A 17,023-nucleotide genomic window follows, 5' to 3' on the forward strand; every position below is an offset into this window, starting at 1 on the left:
AGTGGCTCAAGCCTGTAATCTCAGCACTGCGGGAGGCTGAGGTGGGTGGATCACTTGAGGTCAGGAGTTCGAGACCAGCCTGGCCAACATGGTGAAACCCTGTCTCTCCTAAAACTACAAAAATCAGCTGGGCATGGTGGTGCATGCCTGTAGTCCCAGCTACTCAGGCGGCAGAAGCAGGAGAATTGCTTGAACCTGGGAAGCAGAGGTTGCAGTGAGCCAAGATTGTGCCACTGCACTCCAGCCTGGGCAACAGAGTGGGACTCTGTCTCGAAAACAACAACAACAAAAATGTTATACAACTTAGCGGTTCCCATGACTGGGACAGTCAGATTCCCAGGTTTTTCAGTCCATCAGTTTCTATTGCTAATATCTCATGCCTGTGCAGTATAATCTAATCCACCTTTACCTCTATTTTCATTTTCTTGAATCCTTGATTGAAGGGCTTATTGTGCCTATCCTCAGTCTTGGATCTCTTTTTTTTTCCTCTTTCTTTATTCATAAACTTTCCTCTCTCTCAGTGAAAATAGTTTATTTTCCTAATTATATGTATTTTCATATTTTAAAAATCTAAACAATTCATAAATTTATAAAGAAGAAAGTAAAAACTCACCAGAAATCCCATCCCTGATGCAAGTGTAATGTAACTGTCATTAACATTTTGGTGACATTTTTCATGTGTTTGTATATACATGGGAGTTTTTGGATCAATCTCACTGTCTGTTTTCTTCAGTCCTTTTCCTAGAAATAAATGAAGAACCATCTAATTAGAGCCCACCACATATTTAGTTGTCAGTCTTTGCCTGAATACTTATACTGCTTAGCAATATTTAAAAATCTGTCTCATTTCATGTGGTAGGAATGCGGTTCCTATCACATTCAGTTAGTTGATGCCTTCTAATTTCTCCTCAATAACTACACATCTTGCTGAAAACAATGAGTCTCTCCTCAACTCCCCTTCACCTCAGTAGATTTCTGTCACGGCCCATGCATCAACAAAACAAAACAAAATAAAGCAAAACACACTAGGAGGAGCAAAGACAAGGGAGGCAAGTCAGGGACACTTCCGAGTGGGTAGCTGACAAACAAAGAAGGCAGAAGTTGGGAAGGTGAAGTATGTCAGGCCAGGATGGCATGTTCTCTGGAGCAAGGCCAAGTCTATTCTAGATGCAAAGGTCAAAAGCCAAAATAAGATTGCAATGGAAGCAAAAAAAAAAAAAAAAAAAAAAGATCTTGTAGAAATTCTGCTGGTGTCAGTCTGTTTTGTGTTGCTATAACAGAATATCACAGACTGGGTAGTTTATAAAGAAAATTTATTTCTTACATTTCTGGAGGATGAGAAGTCTGAAGCCAAGTGGGCTTCAAGCTATGTCATCCTTTGCTGGAGCATGGATGGGCAAGAGAGGAAGAGAGGACAAGAGGGGACCAAATATGCTTTTATCAGGAACTCACTCCTGGCTGGGCGCCATGGCTCACGCCTGTAATCCCAGCATTTTGGGAAGCCGAGACTGCCAGATCACCTGAGGTTGGGAGCTCGAGGCCAGCCTGACCAATATGCAGAAACCCTGTCTCTACTAAAAATTCAAAATTAGCTAGGCGTGGTGGTACATGCCTGCAATCCCAGCTACTCAGGAGGCTGAGGCAGGAGAATCACTTGAACCCAGGAGGCGGAGTTTGCGGTGAGCCGAAATTGTACCATTGCACTGCAGCCTGGGCAAAATTCTATCTCAAAAACAAAAACAAAAACAAAAAAACCCCACAAAAGTAGGCACATACCTCCTTCAATGTTTTAATTAGAAATTTCTTCCACCACATATCTTAGTTTATCACTCTTAAATTCCACCTTCCATAAAGGCTTAGGGCATATATAAAATTCAGCCAAGTTCCTTACCAATTTATAACAAGGACGGCCTTTACTCTATTTTCAATTACTTGTTCCTCAGTTTCAGCCTTTACCATCCATATTTCTGCCAACATTCTGATCTTGACAACTTATCTCTAAAAAAAGTCCAGACCTTTCCTACATTTCTTGTCTTCTGAGCTTTCACCAGAATTGCTTTAAATGCTCTGTTCAAGACAAAGCTTTTTCTAGCCATTTCCTCTAAATTCTTCCAGTCTCTACCCATTACCAATTCAAACTGCTTCCACATTTTCACGTATTTGTTATAGCAACAGCCACCATTTCTCCATAACAATTTTCTATCTTACCCATTTTGTGTTACTATAACAGAATACCACAGACTAGATAATTTATAAACAATAGAAATATATTTAGCTCATGGCTTTGGAGGTTGGTACATCCAAGAACGTGAGGCTGGCATATTGTACTGGCCTTCTTGCTGTGTCATCTCACAGGGAAAGGTGGAAGGGTAAGAGGGCACAAGAGAGCAAGAAAGGGGAAGAAGGGAATAAACTCACTTTAACCAGAAACCCATTCCCGTAACAACATTAGTGTGTTCCTAAGGGTGGAGCCCCGCATGACCTAATCACCTTTTAAGAGTCCCGCCTCTAGTAGCAATTAAATTTCAACACGAGGCCCAGCAAGGTGGCTCATGCCTTAATGCCGGCACTTTAGGAGGCCAAGGTGAGAGGATGATGAGGTCAGGAGTTCGAGACCAGCCTGCCCAACATGGTGAAACCGTGTCTGTACTGAAAATACAAAAATTAGCCGGGTGTGGGGGCATGTGCCTGTAATCCCAACTACTCAGGAGGCTGAGGCAGGAGAATCGCTTGAACCCAGGAGCTGGAGGTTGTAGTGAGCCAAGATCGTGCCAGTGCACTCCAGCCTGAGTGAAAAAGAGCAAGACTCTGTCTCAAAAAAATAAAAATAAAAAATAAACTTTCTTTTAAAAAAAACTTCCCATACCTGTAGAATAAAACCCAAACTCCTGGCAGTCTAAGAGCTCAGCTTATAGGATCAGAGTACCATCTATATTAGGTTGGTCAAGTTATCTAAGTTTTCCAAATTCTGTGAAAAGAGAATAATAATAGTTCTCATGGTTAACGGTGCATACTAACTGATTAGCAGCCCTGGTAGTGAAGAATGAATTAAAAAACCCATGGGGGGTCGAAGCATCATACCTGACACATACTTAGTGTTGTGTAAACTTTCACTAGTTTTGCTATTATCAAGTTGACAGTCAAGGCTCTTTGCAATCTCTCTCCAATCTGCTTTTTCAACCTCATGTCTTATTACTCTCCTGGAGAAGCTTCAATCTTGGGCCAGGCAGTTCTTAACCTTTCTGAAATACATCATGTTTTTTCAAACTCCCTCCCCACTATTGCTTGTGCAATTGTTTGTTTTCCTATTCACCAACCTATTTGGTTGAAATAACAATGGAAATGAAATGTATTACACCCTGTAAATAACTGGACAGTATTTGCATTCATAGGATCAAAATCCAAGATGTAAATATTTCCTCCAAGGGCCAAAAGCTGAAAGGAGGAATTCCATTTTTGTTCAAGATGTGTTAATCTTATCATTGCTCAGGTTGCCATGGTTCCTGTTTGAAATATTTTCTTGGTGTTTCTAGGACTTAAGCATATGCCACTACATCTGAACAAGCGGCAATAACCCTATTCTATTGAGACAAGGATATGGAGTGGGGAAAGGGTAGGATTTTTGTGAGACAGGTCAGGGCTAGAACCAGAAATAATAAGCCAGGATTTTCCATGTCTCTGTTAAAACTAATCCTTGCTACTGTTGACACTGCATATTTCCATTTTCATTTTTTCCTGGTGATCAGGGAGCAATTTATTTTGTAAACCAGGGAGATACTCTTCTTCCTTTCCTTCCTGTGGCATAATTTATTAAATGGGAAAAACATAGTAACAGTTTCCTTGTAGTTTTTTAAAAAATAAAGGCTTTGATTTTATAAGTAAATTGTTAGTCAATTATTTTATTAGAGAGATAATTCACTAGAATATAAAAATGAGTAAATTTTAGCCTTAAAAAAAGATTCAACCAATGAAAAGTAAGTAAATTAACTTTGATAAATCATAATCATCAGTCAACTTTACAATCATTTTTAATTTCACAATCATAGATAGAAGAGTTCCTTGAGCAGAAATGGAAATTGTGTTTTTATGAAGCTTGCTAATCTATCTCTGATGACATTTATGCCTCATGGGATGTCCTTGCTTCTTTTCTAACCTCTTAGAGACTTATGGTCTCTCGTGTATACAGGAAGTACATAGTAATATGAGAATAGTGTTAATTGCCTTTGATTGCTTAAAATGATAACACTTCATAATTTTATGAATTTCATAAATCATTTTATAAGATTTTCTGTTGCAGATTTAAAGAGGAGCGATAATATTATCTTCTTTCATTCTAAGTGGAATTCAGATAGACTATCCAGGATCTTACACAAATTCGCCAGCATTTCATTATTTATTATCTTTGCCATCAATATTTTGTTGACATTTGCTGACACTTTTTAAGTGTCCTTAAGGCATATGATAATAGATCAGTTGCTATAAGGTGTGCATTTGTATGTACTAGAAAGATTCTCTTTCCTCATAGGGTAAATAATTTGTGAAGGGCTGTTTCATGTGAGCTGTACTCATTTCTTAAGATATGAACAATAAAGTGAGATACATTTTAATGCAAAATAGAAAAACAGAAAACCTCAAGTTAAGTTTTCAGAACCTTTTTCCCTTGGCTTTAAGGAAGGATAAAGTGGAAGCCATTTAGGTGAGTAAAGGGCTTCTAAAACTTACGCTTTAATTTCAGTTGCTCAGTCCTATTCCTGCCTTCTCCCTTTCAAGCCAAATACTACTGCATAGGATATTTCAGGAACAATTAGAGCACAGCTTAGTCTCTGTTTGAAACAAATTCTTATAAGCTAAATATCAATCCATGACTGCCCTTTATTTCTAATTAATTTCTTGGCTTTTGATATATCTGTTAATTTAAACATACTGTACCTGCTTAAATTTCATGATACTCAAGTCCTGAATAGCAGACAAGGACATGTTGCCAATGAAAAGTTGCCAAATACGGGTTGAGAATGTTCTTTCTTTTTTTTTTTTTTTAAAGACTAGTCAAATGCAGTAGTGAGAAGGGGGGAAAGAGTAGAACAAGGAGTTCAATCTGTAACTGACTGTGAACAATCAATTGAGATAACTCACTACCTTCCGACCAGCCAAGAGAATGTTCTTAAAATAAGGGCAGGGCACAGTAGCTAGTGCCTATAATCCTAGCACTTTGAGAGGCTGAAGCAGAAGGATTGTTTGAGTTCAAGAGTTTGAGACCAGCCCAGACAACATAGCAAGATCCTATCTCTATAAGGAAAAAAAAAAAAAGAAAAAGTCTTCTTAAAATAAGAAAGTCATACCCAAAAAAGGACCCATAAACCAAGAAACCAAGTTCCCAAGACCCTCTAGTATACTCTAGATACCAGTAATTTTATTTTATTTTACTTTATTTAATTTTATTTTTGAGATGGAGTCTAGCTCTGTTGCCCAGGTTGGAGTGCAGTGGCCTGATCTCAGCTCACTGCAACCTCCACCTCCCGGGTTTAAGTGATTCTCCTGCCTCAGCCTCCTGAGTAGTTGGGATTACAGGTGCCTACCACCATGCCCAGCTAATTTTTGTATTTTTTAAAGAAACCGGGTTTCACTGTGTTGTTCAGGCTGGTCTCAAACTCCTGACCTCATGATCTGCCTGCCTCAGCCTCCCAAAGTGCTGGGATTACAAGCGTGAGCCACCACACCCGGCTGGTATCAGTGATTAAATATGAAACTAATACTGACTATCAACCTCTATGTATCAAAAATTTCAACCAATAATAACATGTTTCATGGGTTCAGTACTACAATGACTTCAAGAGCAATGGCTGCCTACTCATCAATTAACAGATTGTTTGATGAATTTATTGAAAAATTGACAGTTCTCAAGTGGTAATCCCACTAATGGATGTTATGCTTGATAAATTAATGCTGAGGCTTACAATCTATATAATGTGGAAAACAATTAGAAAACCAAAAAGAAAACAAAAATAAAAACACAAGAGCACTAGATAACACATTTCAAAGAAATGGCCTATAGCCTCTTATATAGAAGAGGACAAAGAGAAATAGACAGTCCTGAAAACATGGCACATGATACAAGACAACGACCTTACTGGCTTGCCTTAAAAGGCTGAGTGGCATGGAATGCTGCCTTGAACTGAACCGTGCACATAATGTGAGTGCAGAAGCTATTTGTTCATGATGATTTTTAGTGCTGTCTATGCAGAATTCACTCAATTATATGTGATGACCACATATATTTTTTCCAAAGCAGCATCTATAGGACATTCCAGAACAACAGTCTAAAGGCCAACAGGACCTCACATTTCTTCCCACCAAGTGGTGCCCGGGGAATCCTATTCCTGATGGTCGTTGATAACTGACTTGGGTTTCATATTTTCCTGATTTATTTAATTTTTTGACTTTTTCTTCTTTTTAAACTACTGGTGATATGCAGATTGGGGTAAAACACTTCACAAATTATTTCTGGCTTAACATTCCTCATTTTCAAATGTGCTTTTCAGACTTTAATTAAACCTGGTCTCCCTGAGTGCCAACAAAGAAGCACTGTTTTCCTGCTTTCCAGAAGGGGAGAATGAAAATGGAACAATGGATACAGCCAGTAAAAGTGGGAAGGGACAATAAAAAAGAAGCTCTCCTGACTTAATCAGAGTTTAGAAGCTTTTCTGCCTTTCTTTAGGCCTAAATTCACACTATCAAGCATTTTGGAAAAATTTCTTTGAGGGAATTAAAAGGCATTATGTTCTATTTCAAACTATGAGAAAAAAAAAATTTATTAACCAATTCCTTTTAGATGTAACATTATGTATAAATTAAAATATAAAATATAAGAAAAAATTTTACACTTTTAGCTGATTTGATTAGATAAAAAATATTTTTATTATTTATTAAACATTACTTAAGCATTTACTATTAAATAATAAACATTATTTATCATATTTAGATAAAATTCACTTAGATTAAAATGATTATAATTTGACCAGTTAATCTGCAAGTCACTTTTTTTTTTTTTTTTTAACTTGAGATAGAATCTCACTCCGTCACCCAGGCTGGAGTGCAGTGGTGCAATCTTGGCTCACTGCAACTTCCACCTTCTGGGTTCAAGTGATTCTCCTGCCTCAGCCTCCCTAGTAGCTGGGATTACAGGCACACAGCCACCATGCCTGGCTAATTTTTGTATTTTTAGTAGAGACAGGGTTTCACTATGTTGGCCAGGCTGGTCTTTAACTCCTGACCTCAAGTGATCTGCCCGCCTCAACCTCCCAAAGTGCTGGGAGTACAAGTGTGAGCCACTGCACCTGGACTAAGTCACATAATTTGATAGTTTTACAGAATTATAATTTATTTATTTTTTTTTTTTGAGACGGAGTTTCGCTCTTGTTACCCAGGCTGGAGTGCAATGGCGCGATCTCGGCTCACCGCAACCTCCGCCTCCTGGGTTCAGGCAATTCTCCTGCCTCAGCCTCCCGAGTAGCTGGGATTACAGGCACGAGCCACCATGCCCAGCTGATTTTTTGTATTTTTAGTGGAGACGGGGTTTCACCATGTTGACCAGGATGGTCTCGATCTCTTGACCTCGTGATCCACCCGCCTCGGCCTCCCAAAGTGCTGGGATTACAGGCGTGAGCCACCGCGCCCGGCTGAATTATAATTTATTAAGAAAATTGTAAACATATCTACTTTGTCTTTAAAACTGTAATAGTTTAACAGACTCCATCTTAGATGTAAGCCTGACAAACGCCATCTTAGCCTCTCCCTCCCCGCCATTTCTCCTTCTGGTGGACAGCTGGGTCATGCGGTACCCAGTACCTTGTAACTGTTGTAACTACATCCTGCTTGGCGAGTCTACCTGCTATTGTGAATAACCTACTCGCCTTAGTGATTGATTGTACAGAAAGTCCTCCCTGCTACCCTCCTTGGTAACCAACAATCCTGGGAACCTCCTGCCTCCTGGTTACCAGCTTTCTTATCTAACTTGCTTGTTCTGCTTCTGTAAAATTCCGCTTTGCCACCCCCCTCTCCCGCCATCTTAAGCAAGGTATAAAAGGAATCAAGCCCCTTCCTCGGGGCCTAGAGACTTCTGAGCGTGAGCTAACTCTCGGTTGCCAGCAATAAAGGACTCCTGATTCAATCTCAGAGTGTGGCACTTTTCCTTACAACTCACTTGGTTACAGCAAAAACCCCCCATAGGCTGGGCAATCCAGCAAAATCCCATCTCTACTAAAAAAAATTTTTAAAAACACCCACACATACTGGACATAAAAGAGTTAAAAGTATAAAACCTCAGTGAAGCAGACACTGGACAGCTGTAACCACATTTACTGAGGCCAAAGAGTACATTTGCTAGTGGTATACACAAAATAACCATAGAAAACATTTTTGAGGGGTAATGAAGTCCTTGAGGTAGCACTTACACTTTCTTCCAAATTCCACAGCAGGGCAAAGAAAATCTTTATTCTGAAGGCTTGTTTTTGCACAGAAGGCATTAAAACAGAGTTTCCCTTCTATGAGGTCTGGTGCTGCACAGTTTTTTTTTTCTTTTGAGATGGAATCTTTCTGTGTCACCCTGGCTGGAGTGTAGTGGTGCAGTCTTGGCTCACTGCAACCTCTGTCTCCTGGGTTTAAGCATTTCTCCTGCCTCAGCCTCCCAATTAGCTGGGATTACAAGCACCTGCCACTGTGCCCAGCTAATTTTTATAGTTTTTTGTAGAGACAGGGTTTCACCATCTTGGCCAGGCTGGTCTTGAACTCCTGACTTCATGATCCACCTGCCTCAGCCTCCCAAAGTGCTGGGATTACAGGTGTGAGCCACCACACCTGGTTGATATCAGTGATTAAATATGAAACTAATACTGACTATCAACCTCTATGTATCAAAAATTTCAACCAATAATAACTCTTGGGTTCAAGTGATCTTCCCACCTCAGCCTCCCTAAGTGCTTGGATTACAGGTGTGAGCCACTGTGCTTGGCCATATGTTCTCCATTCTATACTGGCAATTGAGAGCTAAGCATTCACTATGAATATCCATGTTCATATTGCTGGGATGAGAAATAATGTGTATTAAAGAAGAATCCTGGTCAGGCGTGATGGCTCATGCCTGTAATCCCAGCACTTTGAGAGGCCACAAATCTTTTAAACAGCTAATAGAAACAAAAGCAACGATGTACAGAATTTAAGCTAATAAAGATGCTCTTATCTGAAATTTATATTTTCAATAATTGCAGCTAGAGAATGAAAGAACAAGAATGTGCTACAGATATTATATTAAAAAGAAAACACTCTGGCTAGGTGCAGTGGCTCAAGCCTGTAATCCTAGCACTTCGGGAGGCCAAGGCTGGCAGATCACCTAAGGTCAAGAGTTCCAGTCCAGCCTGGCCAACACGGTGAAACCCATCTCTATCAAAAATACAAAAATTATCTAGGCATGGTGGTGCACACCTGTAGTCCCAGCTACTCAGGAGGCTGAGGCACAAGAGTCGCTTGCACCTGGGAAGTGGAGGTTCCAGTGAGCTGAGATGGTGTCACTGCACTCCAGCCTGGGTGACAGAGGGAGACTCAGTCTCAAAAAAAAAAAAAAAAAAAAAAATGAAGTAAACTCTCTAGCATGAGCTGCTTTGGAATGAAGGGAAGAACGTGAGTAACCTCACATGGTGAAACCCTGTCTCTACTAAAAATACAGAAATTAGCCAGGTGTGGTGGCACATGCCTGTAATCCTGGCTACTTGGGAGGTTGAGGCAGGAGAATTGCTTGAACCCAGGACGCCGAGGTTGTGGTGAGCCAAGATCTTGCCACTGCCCTCGAGCCTGAGCAACAAAGCAATACTCTGCCTTGGGGGAAAAAAAAGAGAGAGAGAGAAAATAATACCATTATTTCAGGAATCTGTAAATCAATATTTCTAAAACTGAAAAATTACAGTTCTTTCAGAAAGAAAATCATTAGTTTAAATTTTGACCTTTTAGAATAGCAAGGTAAGAGTACCACTACAATGAGCATAGCCTGTGGCAGGTTTGCATAGTAAAGTGAAGTGGGATGGCGTCTAGCCTAGGGTATCTTACATCCCATAGGGCCCCTCTGTATGAGTCTTAGGAGTCAGTCATCTGTCCTTTTGCCCGCACTCTTTTGTTCCTAGTTTGATCCAAATGATAGAATACACGTATAAGATAACAAAAGGGGAAATATGATAGAGGAGACATTAATTCTTACACCTAGTATTCTTAGCAATACATCCCTTCCCCTTATATTTATATATTTATATTAATAGTCTTTCTATAGTGCTTTAGTGTATCTAAGTGCACCTTATAGTGCATCTAAGTTCTCTCAGCCTCTTGCCTCTATTACTCCCCACTTCAAAGAAATCTCATCGGCCTAATTGTCTTTCTTGCCTATAGTTCTGATTTATTATCCTCATGACAGCCACAGGGATTTCTTCAAAACATTTTTTTTTTTTTTTTTCTTCAAAACATTTTAATGGCATAACATTTTGCATCATCTCATTCTCAACCTTTCTGTATCCTTATATTTAGGAAATGCTTCTTGTAAGCAACATATAACTGGGTTTTGTTTTCTTATGCAGTTTGACAATTTTTATGTTTTAATTAGAACATTTAGTCCACTTACATTTAATATATTTATTGATTTATTTTATATCTACCATAATAATGTTTGCTTTCTGTTTGTTTCTCTGTTTCATGTTCTATTTTCTCCTATTTCCTGTCAGCTTTTGAATTTATTTTGTTATTATTCATATTACAGTTTTTTCTTTTCTTTTCTTTTTTTTTTTTTTTTTTTTTTTTTGGTGCCAAAACCCTGGAACGAATATTCCAGTTTTTTCTGGGCATGGTGACACATACCTGTAGCCACAACTACTAGAGAGAATGAGGGGGAAGGATTGCTTGAACCCAAGTATTTGAGGCCAGGCTGAGCGACACAGACAGAACTTGTCTCTGAAAGAAAAAAATTGTTAATGCCAGTTTTCCCATTCTATTAGTTTAGAAGTTATGCAATTTTATTTTTATCTTACTGCAGAGATTTTATTAACTTTGATCAAAGTCTCAGACTGAGCGCAGTGGTGCACACCTGTAATCCCAGCACTTTGGAAGGCCAAGGCAGGCAAACTGCTTAAGCTCAGGAGTTCAAGGTTAGCCTAGGCAACATGGCAAAACCCCATCTCTACAAAAAATACAAAAATTAGCCAGTCATGGTGGCCCTGCCTGTAGTCCCAGCTACTTGAGGGGCTGAAGCAGAAGGATTGCTTGAGCCTGGGAGGTTGAGGCTGCAGTGAGCTGTGTTTGTACCACTTCCCTCTAGTCTGGGCAACAAAGAAGATCCTGTCTCAAAAACAACAACAACAACAACAAAGTCTTTTTTGTTTTTTTTTAAGAGACAGGGTCTCAGTCTGTCACCCAAGCTGGAGTGCAGTGGCACAATTATAAATCACTGCAGCCTCAAACTCACGAGGTCAGGAGATCAAGAATATCTGGGCCAATATGGTGAAACTCCATCTTTACTAAAAATACAAAAAAATTATCTGGACGTGGCAGTGCACTCCTATAGTCCCAGCTACTCAGGAGGCTGAGGCAGGAGAATTGCTCGAATCCAGGAGGTGGAGATTGCAGTGAGCCGAGATCACGCCACTGCACTACAGCCTGGGCGACAGTGCCAGACTCCGTCTCAAAGAAAAAAAAAAAAACAAAAAACCTCTCTTCCCGGAATTGTCATCGTTTGTGCTAGATGGGGCTGCTGAGATGTGCATGCTTTGGAGACTCACATGAGCTGTCAGGCCTGTCTTCTCAATCCTTTGATGTTCCCCCAATTTGCCCAATAAATTCCCTTATTACTTAAATTAACCAGCAGCAACTACCATTACTGGCAATCAAAGAACTCTGATATAGCCAAGTAAGAAGAAAACAAGTGGAAATAAATCCTAAAATCAAGGCCTGGAATGAGACCCATTGAAAACATATTTTCACTTCCTAAAATAGTAGCTGTTGGAGACAAACAATTCTAGTTTAAACCTGAATAAAAGTACAAATTAGTGTTCAATCATCTTAGTGCATCTCTAGGAGCAAATGTAATCACACCATAAGGTAGCAAAGAGCTTTCAAAAGATGCAAATATAACGAGCTAAAAGCAGAACTACCATTCAAACCAGCAACACAATTGCTAGATATATGCCCAGAGGAATATAAACCATTCTACCATAAAGACACAGGAACATAAATGTTCATTGCAGCACTATTCACAATAGCAAAGATAGGGAATCAACCTAAATGCCCACCGATGATAGACTGGATAAAGAAAATGTGGTACATATATAGCAAGGAACACTATGCAGCCATAAAAAAGAATGAGATCACGTCTTTTGCAGGAACCTGGATGGAGCTGGAGGCCATCATCCTTAGTAAACTAACACAGGAACAGAAAACCAACTACCACATGCTCTCACAAGTGGGAGCTAAAGGATAGGAACTTAGGAACATAAAGAAGGAAACACTGGGGTCTATTTGAAGGGAGGGTGAGAGGAGGGAAAGAAGCGGAAAAGATAACTATTGGGAACTGAGCTTAATACTTGGCTGATGAAATAATACATATAACATATTATTGACACGTTTACCTATGTACCAAACATTCACATGTAGCCCCAAACCTAAAATAAAAGTTAAAAAAAAAGATAAGAGCAATATTCTTTTTCAAGGTTAACCTGTTAGAGGATTGATGTAATATTTTTTAGTACTGAAAAGAGAATGCAAGGCAGAGGTTTGCCTCTGTTTTTACAATTTAAAATCTTTGTTTCTTTGATAATTTCACATCTTTAACATGACTAAAGAATTTTCTATTCAAATTAAACTCCTTCAACTTGGTTAGTCCCTCCTCTCCCCCCGCCCACTGACTTATCCTTGTAGGATTCTTTCTTTTCACTGCCACGGATTAAATTATCTGTGAAAGCCTTAAAAGCAATAAGCATCTGTACTGGAAATGAGATACAAAGCTATCCAGAAAGGAAGAAGCAACCTCAAAGCTTATGTGAGAAAATGATTGAATGCTTATGAATATTGAGAAAAAGTCTGGTTTCAAACCGAGTTTTTTTTTTTTTTTGTCATAAAAAGAATTATACTTGATGTTAAACAGAAACTTTATTGAGACAGAATCTCACTTTATTGCCAAGCCTGGAATGCAGTGCTGTGATCACGGATCACTGCAGCCTCAACTTTTCAGGCTTACATGATCCTCCCACCTCAGCCTCCCAAACAGCTGGGACTACAGCCATTGGCCATCATGCCTGACTATCTTTTTCTGTTTTTTTTTTTAGAGATCGAGTCTCCCTATGTTGCCCAGGCTAGTCTCAAACTCCTGGTCTCAAACAATACTCCTGCCTCAGCCTCTCAAAATGTTGGCATGAGCCACCAGGGCACTCAGCTTGTTATTATTCTCCTTTGCCAAAGATGCAAAGTTTTGTATGTTTTAAATACATTTCCACAGAAAATGGCTTGCTGCCAATATCTAGTATGTCCAGGAATGCAAGCTGATCTTGTACATAAAGCATATCATCATATAACAGATTCTCCAAATATTGGTAATAAACATGATTTAACCAAATGCCTATTTTTTCACCCTTTTATGTGGGAGCTAATGTCTAAATTTTTTTTTTTTTTTTTTTTTTTTTTGAGACGGAGTTTTGCTCATGTTACCCAGGCTGGAGTGCAATGGCGCGATCTCGGCTCACTGCAACCTCCGCCTCCTGGGTTCAGGCAACTGTCCTGCCTCAGCCTCCTGAGTAGCTGGGATTACAGGCAAGCGCCACCATGGCCAGCTAATTTTTTGTATTTTTAGTAGAGACGGGGTTTCACCATGTTGATCAGGATGGTCTCGATCTCTTGACCTCGTGATCCACCTGCCTCTGCCTCCCAAGTGCTGGGATTACAGGCTTGAGCCACCGCGCCCGGCATGTCTAAATATTTTTAAAAAGGCAAACAGCCCGGGCGCGGTGGTTCAAGTCTGTAGTCCCAGCACTTTGGGAGGCCTAGGCAGGCTGATCACAAGGTCAGGAGATAGAAACTATCCTAGCCAACACGGTGAAATCCCGTCTCTACTAAAAATACAAAAATTACCTGGGCATGGTGGTGCGCACCCGTAGTCCCAGCTACTTGGGAGGCTGAGACAGGAGAATCACTCGAACTTGTGAGGTGGAGGTTGTAGTGAGCTGAGATCGCACCACTGTACTCCAGCCTGATGACATAATGAGACTCCGTCTCAAAAAAATAAATAAATAAAATAAAAAGGCAAACTACTTGTGATTTAACTAAGTTATAGTGTGGTAATGGAATTATTCTTTGTCTTTACATGGGCTAAGAGCAAGAGAGCAAGCTTTGGACAGAATGATCATTCTCCACTTGTGAAGCTAGTTGCAAGCATGCCAGCCCTTCAGAACAGCCCAGTTACACCAGTTATGTGTTAGCAGTTGAGTGATTCAAGGTAGAATGCTGAATTAGAATTCAATCCTAATCCTGCTGTAAGTGCTGGTTTTATTGGTCATATCTTGGTAGTCAGAAGATGACCCCAGAGCCCCACTGTTGTACAGAGTCAAAACCCCCTCCTCAAGTCACACACATGAAAAGCATCATGTCACTAGTGATGTCCAAACATCAAATGTGATGAGTACAGATAAAAGGAACCCACAGTATGTACTGCAGTTCTTCACTATTGTTCTTTTAACAGTCCTTAATCTCTCCACCCTCATATATGAAATATCTTACAACAATTTTACATACTGACAATGGGTGGGCGGAGTCATAAGTTGTGCCAAACTAAATTGATTTAGATATGATGATAAGGAGGATCACAGAAGAGTGATATATTATCAGAACTGTACCATCTCAACTGTAGTCAGCTGTTCAGTCTATTAATCCAAAAACTGTGAGGAGCTTGAGACGGGATTTGGGGAAATGTGATTCAATGAACAAGAACTAAGCTCTAAATATTAGCTCTTATAAAATAGTCCCCTGAAAATGTCTTTTCATTATGCTTATCTGCATGGGAAATGACATCAGTTTTGTTCTGTATGAGAAAACTTATATCAAGGTAAAATCAATCACTTAGGTTATTGTGTCAGGTCTCCCGAAAGGTCAGATGACCCTTCAATAAAGAAACCCAAGAGTCCTCTGCTTTGCTTACACTGCTCAAGCTTCAAAAAGTGACTGGAAAGGTCATTCTATGAAATGACTCTAATATTTGATGAATGATGGGCCTGTCTTATGGGCCTAAATGGTTACATCAGTCATCAACTAAGACTGCATATGTTCACATGGGATGGTCATTAGAACTTTCAAGATGACAGGAGTTCAGTTCTTCTGTCTCATTTCCCAAGAAGAAAAATAAGGCATAAAGTCTTCAGAGTTAAAAGGAAAAGAAAAAGCTGTGTGCACAGACACACACACATATACAAGTGTACACACAGGCACATACACAGATGTGTACATGAGTCTTTCTAACCTAGAGATGCCACATAATTTAGTGGCAAAGAGCCATATTCTAAGAGGCAAAGTGAACAGGAGATACCTTTTTTTTTTTTTTTTTGAGACAGAGTCTCTCTCTGTCACTCAGGCTGGAGTGCAGTGGTATGATCTCTGTTCACTGCAACCTCCACCACCCAAGTTCAAGTCATTCTTGTGTCTCAGCCTCGCAAGTAGCTGGGATTACAGGTGTGCACCACCACGCCCAGCTAATTTTTGTATCTTTGGTAGAGACAGGGTTTCACCATATTAGCCAGGCTGGTTTTGAACCCCAGACCTCAGGGGATCCACCCATCTCAGCCCCCGAAATACTGGGATTACAGGCAAGAGCCACCGTGCCCGGCCAGGAGACACTTATTCCTAAATATTCATGACACTGTAATGAGATAGAGAATAGTATTATTAGGCCGGGCGCGGTGGCTCACGCCTGTAATCCCAGCACTTTGGGAGGCCGAGGCGGGTGGATCACGAGGTCAAGAGATCGAGACCATCCTGGTCAACATGGTGAAACCCCGTCTCTACTAAAAATACAAAAAAAAACTAGCTGGGCATGGTGGGGCGTGCCTGTAATCCCAGCTACTCGGGAGGCTGAGGCAGGAGAATTGCCTGAACCCAGGAGGCGGAGGTTGCAATGAGCTGAGATCGCGCCATTGCACTCCAGCCTGGGTAAGGGGGAGCGAAACTCTGTCTCAAAAAAAAAAAAAAAAAAAGAGAATAGTATTATTAGGTCCTTAATGATTTGGAAAATTGAGGCAAAGGGATACAAATATATATATATATAGAATATTACACTATTAATCTGAATTGAAAGACCAGAACTTGTTCAAATATCCTAGTTCAGGGGACTGAAGCTCAGGCTGGTGAGTGAAATGGAGAACAGAGGCACTGGGTATTCAGTTTTTATTTCTAGTCTACCTAGAATGAGTGAGCACTGTTCTTAACCATAGACTTAGTAAGCTGTGGTCTCTTCTGGGACATCAGATGGTCAGAACTGTCCCTTGGATTTCTCCTCCCCTGTACACATTCCCATGCCCCAGGTCCTCCACACTTACTTACCAGCTGCCCATAATGACCTATAGCCTCAGAACAGGGCTGTCTGGAGAAGGTTTCCTATGGAAAGATAGCACTTGGTACCAGCAGGAGCTTCCCAGCAAAACTGTCGCTTTGGCCTCTTATCTGGCTTTTGGCTCTGACCCAAGTCTGGCAAAAGGTAATAAATACCTGTTGGAGAAAACATAAAAAAGGGATAGAAGGCTGGGCGCAGTGGCCCATGCCTGTAATCCTAGCACGTTGGGAGGCCGAGGCGGGTGGATCACAAGGTCAGGAGATCAAGATCATCCTGGCCAACACGGTGAAACCCCATCTCTACTAAAAATACAAAAATTTGCTGGGCATGGTGGCGCTTGCCTGTAATCTCGGCTACTCAGGAGGCTGAGGCAGGAGAATTGCTTGAATCCAGGAACTGAAGGTTGCG

The 17,023-nt window shown here is 40.3% G+C and overlaps 1 long non-coding RNA gene across 1 annotated transcript; it reads right to left on the reverse strand.

The window, feature by feature from the left end:
* Positions 1 to 265: 265 nt before the first annotated feature.
* On the reverse strand, positions 266 to 5,014 carry LOC116562465. The gene is made up of 4 exons (XR_004273955.1): positions 4,930 to 5,014; positions 3,082 to 3,242; positions 2,867 to 2,968; positions 266 to 741 (listed from the first exon to the last, which is right to left on the reverse strand). It is a non-coding gene; the product is annotated as an uncharacterized LOC116562465 (long non-coding RNA).
* Between the last annotated feature and the right edge of the window lie 12,009 nt (positions 5,015 to 17,023).

The sequence above is a fragment of the Sapajus apella genome, unplaced genomic scaffold (assembly GCF_009761245.1).
Source record: "Sapajus apella isolate SASKATOON/1434 unplaced genomic scaffold, GSC_monkey_1.0 scaffold32, whole genome shotgun sequence".
Classification (NCBI taxonomy): domain Eukaryota; kingdom Metazoa; phylum Chordata; class Mammalia; order Primates; family Cebidae; genus Sapajus; species Sapajus apella.